Source organism: Triticum urartu, chromosome 6A (assembly GCF_056163025.1).
Source record: "Triticum urartu cultivar PI428250 chromosome 6A, HENAU_Tu73, whole genome shotgun sequence".
NCBI classification, from domain to species: domain Eukaryota; kingdom Viridiplantae; phylum Streptophyta; class Magnoliopsida; order Poales; family Poaceae; genus Triticum; species Triticum urartu.
Genome location: NC_141878.1, coordinates 272,182,198 through 272,197,259, shown reverse-complemented (window position 1 = coordinate 272,197,259; position 15,062 = coordinate 272,182,198).

Sequence of the window (15,062 nt, the reverse complement as noted above, 5' to 3'; positions counted from 1 at the left end):
AGTTTGTAAACTCTGCAGAGGTTTGCGCACTTTTCCCCACAAGACTCGATCGCCTCCGTTTGGTTTCTCGCACTACATGGTGTTTGAGAAGACGGATGACCGAGATATAGTCTTTCAGAAGCGCTAGCACCTTACATGTGGGGTAGACCGGTACACCTACACCCCCTACATCTGCTAGTCCACCCCGTAAGAGTTCGCACTACTTAGTCAACTATGCCAGAGCCCATAATGGCTTGTGGCTGCACACGGAAGTTTCTAGCATGAAAGATCTTATGATCCCTTGGAGCCTGGGTGGCGGTCCAAAAAAAACAGGCAAGTCCTGATAGACATCAGGTGCCTCAATCCACCCAGATGTGTGTTTAAGTTGCCACCTTAAATAAACCATTTAAAATTATCATCTCACATCTGTCATGGATATCACTCACCCAATCCACGTCTACTAGCATAGCATGGCATAATAAGCAACGTAGAAGTAACTCCCAAAGGTTTCATAATAATACAGGTAATAGGTACTACCTCATCTACTTCCCATCCCACAATTTAATTAGATCCTAATCATGCAGTGTGAGAGGATTGATCTAATGCAATAAAACATGGGTTGTAGAAAAGGTATGATCAAAGTGTGAACTTGCCTGCAATGTTGATGAAGAAGATTCGCACTCAAAACTCGTGATAGATCTACTCGTCACACTCCGGTCAATCTATCGTAAGCAAACAATAGTAACCACACAATAAGTACTCATCTAATGCACAAGTAAAATTTGAACGAGAGAACGAACCAGATAGTTCAACTTAAGAACTCTGGTTGCAAAGAAAGAAAGAACCGAACAAACGGCGGAAAAATAACTCGGTTCTAGCAAGTTGAAACTAGGTCAAAATTTTACTATAACAAAAGCTTGTTCAAGTTGATTAGATGGCACGGCGGTTTCGAGACGAAACTCCAGGCGCTTGAATCACCTGATTCCGATAAACGAGCGAAAAGAAAGACTAGAAAGAAAATCAGATCTGAGATCGCGATCGCGGAATAAATCCGACGAAAAGAAAAAGAAGAACGGTTAAACGAACGGACGTCGTTAACCTAGAAGAATCCGGTGATCACGTTCGTTAGGACGAACGGTCCAAAGACAACTAAATCGGAGAAGAAAACGAATCCGATCTAGGGTTTCGGAGAAGAAAAACCGAACGAAAAACTGATCTAGAAAACCGGAACGGTTTAGAGAAGAAAAGAATCGGAACGATTAGAAGAAAACGATCCGAGAAAAAGAATAGATGTAGCGCGGGGCTACCTTGGCGAGGTCTCTGGTGAACGGGGCTCCGGCGGCGGCGTTGGGCGGCGGCTTGGGCAAGGTGCGGCGGCTAGGTGCGGCGGCGGCGGCTAAAGGCGGTGGCGGCGGGTGTGGGGTGGCGGCGCGGGTGAGGCGGCGCGGCGGCGGTGACGCAGGGCGCGGTGTGAGGCGGCGCGGCGGCGGTGACGCAGGGCGCGGTGTGAGGCGGCGCGGCGGCGGTGCGGCGGCGGCGACGCAGGGCGCGGTGTGAGGCGCGGTGTGGAGGAGAGCTTTGATTTGATGTGTTTAGAGGGGGGGGGTGCTTGGGTATTTATATGGGTGAGGGGAGACAAAACTTGGGGTAGGGGACAAGGAATTAGACTAGGAATAGGAATAGATCTAGAAATAGAAAAGGAATATACGGAAGTAGGACAAAAGTCCTACTAGGATTTGGTTTAGAGCAAGAGGCGAGGCGGCGGCCTCCTGCGCCAGCGCTAGGCGCGCGGCTCCCTGGGCGGTGGCCTTTGGCCCGGCTGGGCCTTGGCCTGGCCGGCCTTGGTCCAGTTTTTTTTTATAAACGGTTCAGCGCGCAGAAAAAAAAACAAAAGGGATCTAAACGAACTCCGAAAAATCTAAAGTAAATTTTCCCCGACTCCTAAAAATGAGCCGAACAAAATGAACTTTTCTCCGGACCTAAAATGCAATTTTTGAAAACGCGCATTTTTCCCTATCCAAATAAAATGCAAATAAACACCGGAAAGCAAAAATTGATCTATTTATTATATCTTCGTTTTTCCTAAATTTGGGAAAGTCATATTATTCCCTCTCTCATATATTTTGACACCGGAAAAATTATTGAAGATAAAATAAATAAATCAAATGATCCTATTTTCAAAATTCGAGAGAACTCTCAAATATGAAAGTAACGAAATCTCCAACTCTCTCCGAGGGTCCTTGAGTTGCGTGAAATTTCTAGGATCAACCAAAATGCAAGAAAATATGATATGCATATGATCTAGTGTATAACATTCCAAATTGAAAATTTGGGATGTTACAAGGGGGTGGGCTATTTATAGCCAGGAGGCAACCCAACCTCATATGTCTGAAATGACCCTAGGTCACTAAGGAACTGACACATGTCCAACGGTTGGATTTCAAACACACGCGGCAGCTTTACTTGGGCTACAAGCAAAGCTGACTCATCCAGCTCTGGATAAGATTTGTGCTCATTGTCTTCGCTCGAAGACATAGGATTTTTTGGTTGAGCATCGCATAAGGCACTCTGACTTTGTTCACTTGGACCCCACTTAATAGTACGGTGGTTCCTATGACTCAACAAAGAAGAAAAGGAAACTACAAAACAACTATGTCTTCGCACTCCATAGTCCTCAAGTGAATGTCTTCTCACGTCATAATATTCATCATGAATGTCTTCACAAACCACCATTGTATTCACACATTTTTAGGGGTCATCTCTGGTAGGTAAACCGAATCAATAAGGGACTACTACCTGTGTTATCATGCAATTCTCACAAAGACATATGCTTCTCCCCCTTTTGTCATTAAGGACCAAAAAGGTTTGAAGACATAGAGGATCTACTCGTTCCCAGTTGGAGTAGATGATGGAGCAGGGTCGACATTGGAGTTTGGTGGTGTAGACAGGCCTGATGCAGAATCGTGGTGCAGAGCAGCCAACGTTGGTGAAGTGGCGTCATCTTCTTCATCAACGACTATCGCAACAACAGTTGCAGCCAAAGACGAATGTTCAGAATCTTCAATGGATGGTGTGTGATGCCAGCTTGCAATTTGTGGAGGCTTGGAGTCAAACTTGAAATTCTCTATGAATCCATCTTCACGAAGATCATCTTCAGAGCAGAGCAATGTGAGGCTCTTCCAGGACCGCCTACAGGCTTCATGTGCAACGAAAGAGTTCTTGGTGGCTAAGTTGTGAATACGATTAACATCTACCAAGAGACTCTGCATCTGACGCTTCAACCAGTCATGATGCCTATCCTGCTTTTGATGTAAAGACTCCAGAAGCTGATGGTCGTTGAGGACACGAGGACACTTCTGAGGCCTTTGAGCAATGGTGCTGGCAGTGGCTTCAGTATTAGCACAGTGCGGCAGACGCAAGTTGCCAGCCAGAGGATGAGCAGGAGTTGCAGCATTTCGCACATGAATCCCTTCACTAGGCTGCGTGAAGCTTTGGAATTCTGCATTCTGAAGGTGGAGTGGATTCTTTGCTAGCTCGGGGTAGATGGCTTCAATAGACATATCAACATTAGGCAAAAATACAATATGGTTGCGCGTTGAAGGTTGATAGTTGATGGTTGAATGAAGCTTGATCAAGCGCATCATCCATGGAGCATAAAATTTCAGGCCAAAAAGATCAACCCCAGAAGCCGCAAGTTGTCGGATGAAGAAATCTTGAGTGTTGAATCTGATGCCATTGATGATATAGAAAACCAATGTCTTCATGGTGCCTTCGAGTTTAGCTTCAGAAGAATTTTCTTTGATTGGCCAGAGAGTACGCCTCAGGATATGATAGACTGTGTGTGGCAAGTACTCAAGGTCCTGAACAAATAATTCCTTGGGATATTCGGTGTCATGGGGCAATGGATTCATCATGCTTAACATCTGGCTCATGTTGGGCTCTGGCTTCTGAAAAATTCTTTGCAGTTCTCTCTGATGAAGCTAACAACTAGGTTCGTACAACTCACCTGGAGTGGGCAGAGAAGTAAGCTCAATGATGTCCTAAGCTTTGGCTTCATGATGAACATCTCCTGGCATCCACTCAAGGATCCAAGTCTTCGGATCCCTGTTGGCCTCGAATGTGCAATGTAGCATAGAACTGGAGTAGAAGTTCTTCATTCAAGTGCTCCTTATCAGTCACAAACGACAGAAGCCCAACATATCGAAAAGAATCAAGGGCCTCTTCGAGGCATGGCAGCCCAGCCATAGCATCACAATCCAGACGCTTATGCGGAAAAATGCGGTCTTGGTTGTATAGGATGCAAGACTAGTAGCTTCGTTGCTGATGACTCCAAAACCTGCCAGAGGATATCTTTGGCTTCATGTATGGGTTCTTGGCGCTGTCAAAGAAGGTGTTGTGCTCTCTGAAGCTGAGCACACTTAACGAGCCCTGTGTTGTTGCAACACTTGGAAGCCTTGGCAGTCTTGGCTTAGGCTTCTAAACTTGAGGCCTCTGTTCCACATGATAATCATATTGCGGTCCGGGAGCAGTGGGTGGAACCATGATAGGTCATCTGACAGTCACCAACTCACCATGATCGAACGCGCGTTCCATAGTATGAGGCCTTGGAGGGGGAACATCATCATTAGAGATGATTAGCTGCACAATGATGTCAGTAGAAGCATTGGCTTCGGGCTCTACATTGTCTTTAGCCATGACAGTGTCATTGGCTTCAGTAGAGTTGGTTGTGGCAGCGTCATTGTTTTCGACCTCCATACGTTCAACAACTGGAGGGTCAGGCATGATCACATTCTCTTCTTGAACGACTGGATCACTGGCAGGGGGTGTGGCTTCTCTTTCATCTTCTTTCTCTTATGCTTTTTCTTCGGCCGATGCAGCCCGAATATCTTCAGCAACTTTAGCTTCAGACTCAGAGGCAGCCACATAAGGGGTGGCTTCAGGGAACACTTGACGTGCTACTAGGTTGTTGTGTTGCACATCCTCTTCTAGAATGCTTGTCATGGAGACCTGTGGCATGAGCCTTTGCGAAGCCTGCGAAATGTTGGCAATGCCTTTGGAGAGGGAGTGGTTTGTTCCATCTAATTGTCATCATCAAGCACTGGTGTGGTGAATTGAGGTGGTGGAGTACGTAGGGTCTCGTCTTGCAGAGGGGTGTTTGTTGTTGTTGCTCAACCCATGAGTCATCTTGAGCAACCGGCGTCAATGGACGACCAATGCTAATAAGTTCACTGCTCGTGAGAGCAGGCGATGATACCGACTGGGGTTCAAGCTGAGGAAGGACTTCATCATCATTCACATTGTCTTCGTGACCAATGTCTTCGGCTGTGATGGGGTCAATAGCTGGAATCTCTTCACTTTCTAGATCCTCTGTGGAAGTAGGCTCATGAATCACCAGGCGGCGCTCTTGGTTGGTAGAGGCAGGGAGAGCAACAGAGATGGGTTCAACGTTGAGGGGCTCTGGGGTAGCAACACGCTCTGTTCTTGAAGACTTTCAAGCCTTTTTCTTCAATTTCTTCTTGGAGGGAGCATCAGCAGAGGTGTCTTTGAGCTTCCTCTTCCTGGTTTCGTCTTCAGCATGCCTTGTTTCCTTCAGCTCGGAAGCTACTAAGGGGACCTTTGGCTTCAAGCCAGTCATTGCAAGTGCTAGTTATCGACTAGGGGGTGAATAGGCAATTTTTATGAAAGTCTTAAAAACATGGATGTTTCGAAGACAAATGATAGAAATGAACCTATAAACATGCAGCGGAAGGTAGACTACACTAGGCAAGCCATAGTCAAGTATTCAATGAAGAGAAAGCACGAAGACTAATAGCAGCTAGGCAGTACGGATCAGGATGGAAGATAGTATGAAGCCAATCAGAACAAACAGTCACACAGTAAAGACAAAGAGATAATGCAAACAGGCAATGACTTCACAAGGACCAACTGTAAATAAAGAGATGGGAAGGATAGAATTAGTTGCTTAGTGAAGAAGACAATGATTTGTTGGACCAGTTCCAGTTGCTGTGACAACTGTACGTCTCGTTAGGGAGGCCGAGATTTAACTCAAAAGACCGTGTCTTCACCTTATTCCCCTTGAGCTAAGGACACCCAGTCCTCGCCCAATCACTCAGGTAAGTCTTCAAGGCAGACTTCCAAACCTTCACAGACTTCATTCACCGGCGATCCACAATGACTCTTGGATGCTCAGAACGCGACGCCTAACCGGCTGGAGGATTCACAGTCCTCAAGTGTAACAAGTCTTCAGATCACACAGACAGGAAGACTTCAGTGATGCCTAACACTCTTTGGCTCTGGGTGTTTAGGGCTTTGTCCTCGCAAGGATTTCTCTCTCAAAGGCTTCGAGGTGGGTTGCTCTCAAACGACAAAAGTCATGCACTAACTCTGAGCAGCCACCAATTTATGGTGTAGGGGTGGGCTATTTATAGCCACTAGGCAACCCAACCTGATTTGTCCGAAATGACCCTGGGTCACTAAGGAACCGACACGTGTTCCAATGGTCAGATTTCAAACACACGTGGCAACTTTACTTGGGCTACAAGTAAAGCTGACTCATCCAACTCTGGATAAGATTTGCTCTCATTGTCTTCGCTCGAAGACATAGGATTTTGGTTAAGCATCACTTCAGTCACTCTGACTCTGTTCACTGGGACCCCACTTAATGGTACGGTGGTTCCTATGAGTCAACAAAGAAGAAAAAGAAACAACGAAACAACTAAGTCTTCGTGCTCCATAGTCTTCACGCGATGTCTTCTCTTGTCACAGTCTTCAATGTGATTATCTTCACATGACACCTTTGTCTTCAATGTCTTATCTTTAGGGGTCATCTCCGGTAGGTAAACCGAATCAATGACGGACTACTACCTGTGTTATCCTGTAATTCTCACAAACACATTAGTCCCTCAACCAGGTTTGTCGTCAATACTCCAAAACCAACCAGGGGTGGCACTAGATGCACTTACAATCTCCCCCTTTTTGGTGATTGATGAAAAACTGGTTGAAGTTTTCAACGGGGATAAAAGTATGTGAAACTGTAAAGGATTTAGGTATTGTCTTCGTAAGTAGCAGAAAGGCTCCCCCTGAAGATGTGCATATAAGTATTTTGCTTTTGAATGCAAATGCACATGGCAGGTTGTACTTGCGGAGCTCCTCTTCTACTTATGAAGACAATTCATCATGCATGAAGGGATATAACGAAGATAGTGACATGCATAATGAAAAATGGACATCTGCAAAATGACTTCGTGTGTAATTTATCGTCGCACATGCGGAATTTATCATCACATTACATAGTTGACGAAAAGGTAGTAGACGACCATCAAGTTTAAGTGTTACAACTCAAAAGAACCAAATATATCAAAAGCGAGAGTTGTAAGCACTTGGAAAATGTAGCAAAAGTATAGCAACCACTGAGGGAGTCCTGGATTAGGGGGTGTCCGGATAGCCGGACTCCTAGACTATGAAGATACAAGATTGAAGACTCCGTCCCGTGTCCGGAAGGGACTTTCCTTGGCGTGGAAGGCAAGCTTGGCGATACGGATATGTAGATCTCCTACCATTGTAACCGACTCTGTGTAACCGTAGCCCTCTCCGGTGTCTATATAAACCGGAGGGTTTTAGTCCGTAGGACGAACAACAATCATACCATAGGCTAGCTTCTAGGGTTTAGCCTCCTTGATCTCGTGGTAGATCTACTCTTGTACTACCCATATCATCAATATTAATCAAGCAGGAGTAGGGTTTACCTCCATCGAGAGGGCCCGAACCTGGGTAAAAACATCGTGTCCCTTGTCTCCTGTTACCATCCGCCTAGACGCACAGTTCGGGAACCCCTACCCGAGATCCGCCAGTTTTGACACCAACATTGGTGCTTTCATTGAGAACCGAACACCCCGTCCCCGGTGAAAACAATAGTCCGGATGACCTTACGCCGGATAGGCTCATGGAGCAGAAGAACCTCCACAAAAGGCTCGTCGCCACTGCGCGTAGCCTAAAAAAGCAGAAGCGGAAGCTCAAAACTGCGGAAGATGCACTCAGAATTAGATGGAGCAAAGTACACAACACCGCAGACAAATATGGCGGCAGTCGCCGCACAAAAAGCTATCCAAAGCGAAAGCTATTGCCTGAATTTGACGAGGAGGCCTTAGAGCCCCCGCAGTCAAAAAATAGGAAAGCCACCCGGTTGGATAGACGACCGCATGGCCAGCATGGAGCGGCAAGCGGCGCCGCACACAAGCCGGCACGCGATCCACCAAAGGATCCGCATCAAAAAGGTGGCCCAGCCAGATCTATCTACGGGCCAAGAAAGCAAGCTCTAGTAAGCAATGCAACACAACAAATATCCGAAAATGACGGCACACCCAAATACAGGGGTGCCGCACACCCCCTATGTTTCACCGATGAGGTGCTGGACCATGAATTTACAGCGGGATTCAAGCCCATAAACATAGAGGCGTGCGACGGAACAACAGACCCTGGGGTCTGGATCGAGGGATATATCCTCCACCTACACATGGCCAGAGGAGATGACCTCCACGCCATAAAATACTTACCCCTCAAGCTTCAAGGGCCAGCCCGGCATTGGCTCAAAAGCCTTCCCGAAAACACCATTGGAAGTTGGAAAGAGCTTGAGGATGCTTTCCGGGCAAATTTTCAAGGGACCTATGTCCGCCCACCAGATGCAGACGATCTCAGTCACATAACTCAACAGCCCGGAGAGTCAGCCCAGAAATTCTGGAACATATTTCTTACTAAAAAGAATCAGATAGTCGAGTGTCCGGACGCGGAAGCCCTAGCAGCTTTTAAGCATAACGTTCGAGACGAATGGCCCACCAGACACCTCGGCCAAGAAAAGCCAAGAACAATGGCCGCATTAACAAGCCTCATGACCCGCTTTTGCGCAGGAGAGGACAGCTGGTTGGCAAGATGTAGCACCAGCGACCCAAGTACATCCGAAGTTAGGGATGGAAAAGGAAAACCCCGACACAGCAAGGACCAGCGCCGGAATAAGAGAAACAGCCCAAAGAGCACGGCGGTCAACGCCAGATTCAAAAGCTCGCGGCAGAATCAGAGAAAGCCGCCCCTCAAGGATAACAAGGACGAGCTATCCAACTTAAACAAAATCTTGGACGAGATATGTCAAATACACAGTACTCCCGGGAAGCCTGCGAACCATACCCACAGAGATTGTTGGGTTTTCAAGCAATCTGGCAAACTCAACACCGAACACAAGGGGCTCGACACACCAAGTGAGGACGATGACGAACCCCACAAGCAGAGCACCAGGAAACAAAAGGATTTCCCACAAGAAGTCAAAACAGTAAACCTACTTCACATGATGAACAGAATGGCACCAACAGAGATACGCGCCATACGGCCCATCCCAAAGGAGTCTCGCCAATGGTTGTTAAAATCGATCACCTTCGACCATCAGGATTACTCTAGAAGTATCCGGAACGCAGGCTGGACTGCCTTGGTATTAGATCCAATAATCGGCGGACTCCACTTTACAAATGTCCTGATGGACGGCGGCAGTGGATTAAACCTGTTATACCAGGACAGAATCCGCAACATGGGGATAGACCCAACAAAAATTCGCCATAGCAAAACCTCCTTTCAAGGAGTAACGCCAGGCCCGGATGCCCGTTGCATGGGTTCTCTCTCGTTAGAAGTTATGTTCGTCTCCCCCGATAATTTCCGTCGCGAACAACTAACTTTCCACATCGCCCCATTCTCAAGTAGCTATCAAGCACTGCTGGGACGCAAAGCTTTCACCCGCTTTAACGCAATACCGCATTATGCATCTCTTACGCTTAAGATGCCCGGTCTACGAGGCATCATCTCATTAAAGGGAAAACATTGAGTGTTCCTCCCGCGCGGAAGACAGTGCGGCTGCGTTGATAGCCCCACAATAAAGTGCTTCACCAGCCAAAGCACCTAAACAGGTCGTCAAGACCACGGACACGGCTAGACGAGTCCGGCATAAACATACAATTGATAAAGGCTTAATAGCCGTATACCCCTGTACTAGGGGCTCCGCGCATATAAAATAAGAGACAATAAAGCTCAATTTTACCCATTTCTATTTATACTTTGTTTATTTAGTATAAATCATGTTCGGCATGATATTTCTTCAACTAAGTTCCTCTCTTTTACAGATGAACACCGTGCTACGCCCATCTAGGATACGGCACAACGGAGACACAGGCGCAGACGTGCAGTAGGGACCCGTTCCAAGGATTCTTTTCAGATTAAGACCCTGCGTGAACCTTTTTTACTGTCTCTTGTTGATACACATCCCCTGGTTTCTTGGTATAACCAAGGAGGAGGCTGGCGTTTTGGCATGTGGCCATGTCAGAGTTTTGCGCGTACCTGGACACTAGGGGCTTATTACTAAGGGCATTATCCCGCCCGCCCTCATAAAGACCGAATCCTTAGGGAGTGTTCGGCGTCGCGAGTTTGGCCTTATATGCATCAGCTCCGAATCATGTCTTTGGTCAAATGTTGGGTTTGCCCGGCTCCTGTATTTTGCTACCTTATGGTCCGCTCTATCGGCTAAGGCGGCACCAGGAGAACTACTGCGATTGTGCCCCGGTTTGGCCAGGCGAGCACCTTAGTAGAGAAAGCCAAAAACTGACTGTCATGATATAGCGTGAGACTGGTCAACCACTCGATGACTTACCGGAATCTTTAGGATTCCTCCGCATTAACGAAGGGCCGCTTCCTGGCTAGGCACATACGCACCCCGAGTTCGGGCGAGCGCAGGCGCCACCAGGGGCTATATAAGTAGCCTCACTGTCAAACTCCTATGGCTAAGTGAAAGTGATAAAGCATCATAGTCCGATTGCCTAGTTCGCGGCGCTATCACCTCCTTTGTAGGACCAAGACGTTGGATCAAGTGTGAAAATGCGCCTTCTGCGAACCCCCCCCCCCCCCCCCCGCATTATGTGCGTGGGGGCTAAAGCCGACGACTGCCATCTTTCAGATTATATATACATATATGTTAAACGGCTGCACGGGAGGTATTATAATACTTGCAGGCACAAGTATAAAAAGCTTCTAAAATTTATCAAAATATTGTTTTACAATAATATATGCTATTCGAATATAGTATCCTTCGAGCACTGCGTCTCTATTAAACGAGCGCCTTGCAGAACTTCCTGAAAATAGTGCTCGGCAAGTACTCGGCTTCCATCCGAGTTTGGGGATGCAACAGCGGTGGCCTCCATTTCCGCCCAGTATGTCTTGACATGGGAAAGAGCCATCCACGCACCCTCTATGCACGCTGACCTCTTCATCGCATTGATATGCGGCGCCGCACCAAGGAACTGCTGCACCAAGTTGAAATAACTTTTCGGCTCTGGCCTCTCTGGCCACAGATGACTCATGACATACTTCATGGCGAGTCCGGACAACCTATTTAGCTCGGCCCATTCGCCGAACGATCGGCTAATGACAGTGGACGCTCCAGATTGTGGAACTGCGACCAAAAGAGCTTTTCCACTTCACAATCTTCTTGATCTCGGAAGTGTTCGGCCGCATCTGCGGCACTCACTGCCAAATCCAGATAGGTGTCCGCCGTACTCCACATCCGGTCTAACAGAGCATGTTTAGGATCACAGAACTTCCTCCACAGCATAAAGGGCTTTCCAGCCGCGATCTCTCTGGCCTGGCGCAGCTCCTCCTTCATAGCTCTCATCGCAGAGCGAGCATCCTTGGCATTGGCAGTGGCCTTCTCCAGGTCCGTCTGTTCCGCCTGATCTTCTTTTTCAAGAAGCTTGCAACAGTCAGCAGCGCTCTTCAGCTTTACAGCCATCTCGGCCATTTCCTTCTTGCTTCGGCAGTGAGCAGCCTGTTCGGCTTTCAGCTCTTCAATTGCCTTTCCGGCAGCCGCATCACTTTTCCTGGCTTGCTCCTTGGCTCGGGCAAGTTCCGCCCAAAGATTCTCCATGGCAGCAGCAGCATCTGCATCAAGCGCACACATTGTAAGGTACTAGCATAAAGCTCCTCTTACCAGGTGCCGCCGGACTAATTACATACCTTGTGCCTCGTCAAGCCGCTTGTTGACAAGCGCGATGTCGGCATCTGCCACGTCAAGTTGCCGCTTTAGCTCGGCAAATTCATCAGTCCGGCTGGCCACCCGACACTTCGCCACCTACGTATGAAGGCGGCATATTAGACCTGGGATTATGATCCTCTGCGCGCTGTCACATTTGACAACGCACAGAGTCTCAGGGGCTACTATCTACACAGGGCGCATCTTATTTATGCGCAACTATCCAAAAAGGGTACATTATTTCGCGTACCTCAAAACCTGTTAGTAAACTCCTGACGGCCTCCTGCAATCCGCTCTCCGTGGATGAAATCCTCTCAATCACCGTACCCATCAATGCACGGTGCTCCTCTAAGATAGATGCTCGCCCTAGCAGATCCTTCAGCTCCTCCGACCGCGCACCAGACGGTGCCGGACTCGTCCGATGGCCCTTTTCGAAGGCCGGACGTGGAGGGCTTTGGGGGGGCATATGACTACCTTCCGGCCCTGCCGGATTCGGAGAAACCCTCCGCGACGATACCTCAGGGTCGCCCGCCTCGCAAGGCGGTATAGCAGGGGGAGGCGTTCCGCTCTCCATCATCTCCGGAAGAAGATCCCCCGAAGACGAGCTCTGCTAAGAAGGGCTAAGGTCCGAGCTACAAGGTAAATTTTCGATTACTATTCTCAGATATAATGCAAGGATTTCTCTCATTTCTTAAAAAGAAAAACTCCTCTCTACTTACGTCTCGGTGGAGGGCTGATCCCCTTGAGGGCATAATTCGGCCGAAGTATCCCCCGGCGCAGGACCCTCTGATGAAGATTTCTTCCCCCGCTTTCAGGCCATGGTCTCCGGGTCGTCAGAGGCGGTCCTCTTCTTCCCCTGAGGAGAGGAATTTTCGATTCCTACCTTCCGGACAACCTCCTTCAAGGAGGCTGTAGCTTCCTTGTCCCCTCCCTCGCTTTCCTCCGAAGGCACAACCTCCAACATCCTGACTAGCATGGGATCCGGCGTGGTCTCGGGGAGGGGGTCCGGACACCTGATTAGCTTTGCTTTCGCTATCCACTCCTGTTTAAAGGACAACTCTTTTAGGGGGCAATTTTATGATAAATATACGGATAGCGAGTCCGGGCACAGGGCTACTTACTTGAGTATCCGGGCGATTGCAGCTCAGGCCTGCGTCCTCGGTCAAGTCCGGACACATTGCTTGTTATCCGAAGAACAATTTGTACATCTCCATGGGCGTTGCGCCCATGAAATGCTGGAGAGCTCGTGGTCCCTCTGGATTGAACTCCCACAGGCGAAGGGGTGATGCTTGACGGGAAAGGCTCGGCGGATCGACATGACCTACGTCACCACGACCAGGTTAATGTCTCTTTCTAAGAGATCTCGAATGCGGCCATGCAACAAGGGCACGTCCTTGGATGGCCCCCAGTCCAGTCCTTTATTGACCCATGACACTAGCTGTGGTGGGGGACCCGAGCAAAAGGCAGGTGGCGCCACCCACTTGGTGCCCCTGGGAACGGTGATGTAAAACCACTCTCGTTGCCATAAGCTGGACTCCTCTTGAAAAGAGCCCTCGGGCCATGGAGCACCAGCATTCTTGCTTATAAAAGCACCTCCGCACTTCGCGTGCCGTCCCTCGGTCATCTTCGGCTCTACTTTGAAGGTCTTGAGCCATAGTCCGAAGTGAGGAGTAATACGGAGGAAGGATTCACACACGACGATGAATGAGGAAATATGGAGGATGGACTCCGGAGCTAAGTCGTGAAATTCCAGCCCATAATAAAACATGAGCCCCTCACGAAGGGATCCGTCGGGAAGCCTAGCCCCCGAAGGAAGTGAGACATGAACACCACACTCTCACCAGGCTTGGGAGTGGGAATGACCTGCCCTTGAGTAGGCAGCCTATGCCAGATTTCGCCGATCAAGAACCTAGCCTCTCTCAACTTCAGCACGTCCTCCTCCGTGACGGAGGAGGGCATCCATCGGCCTCGAAGGTCGGAACCGAACATTGTCGAAGGTCCGAAGCACCTGAAATCTGGAGCCTTGGGTGTTGGAACTCAAGGCGAAGGGCGAACTCGTTTGAGATTGAAAGAAAGGAGTAAGGCCTTGGTCTCTTTATAAGAGGTTGAATACCAAGGGCCCTCCCCGTGACCGTTTGGGACTCGCCTTTGATCGAGAAAACATACCAATGGGTACGACTGGGTTACCCACGTCCGTATTGATGAGAATCCCGTAAATGAAGGGGACATGATCTCTGCTTTGAAAGGACGTGCCAAGGAAACTGCCTCGCAAAACACGCTGAGGTGGGGCAGTAAAAACGATTCGAATAAGGGCTTGGCCGTGGTGTGATGTCACGCTACGGAATACGTTAGCAGATTAGATTTGTGTAAATATTATTCCCTCTATTGCAATATGTGGAAACTTATTTTTGCAGAGCCGGACAGTATCCTCGTGTTCGAAAACCTTCTATGAAGTACTTGGAGGAGGAACCCGCCTTGCAATGCCGAAGACAATCTGCGCGCCGGACTCGTCGTCATTGAAGCCTGGTTCAGGGGCTACTGAGGGAGTCCTGGATTAGGGGATGTCCGGATAGCCGGACTACTGGACTATGAAGATACAAGATTGAAGACTTCGTCCCGTGTCCGGAAGGGACTTTCCTTGGCGTGGAAGGCAAGCTTGGCGATACGGATATGTAGATCTCCTACCATTGTAACCGACTCTGTGTAACCCTAGCCCTCTCCAGTGTCTATATAAACCGGAGGGTTTTAGTCCATAGGATGAAGAACAATCATACCATAGGCTAGCTTCTAGGGTTTAGCCTCCTTGATCTCGTGGTAGATCTACTCTTGTACTACCCATATCATCAATATTAATCAAGGAGGAGTAGGGTTTTACCTCCATCGAGAGGGCCCGAACCTGGGTAAAAACATCGTGTCCCTTGTCTCCTGTTACCATCCGCCTAGACGCATAGTTCCGGACCCCCTACCCGAGATCCGCCGGTTTTGACACTGACAACCACCCATATGGACCCGCTTGAAGACTACCAAC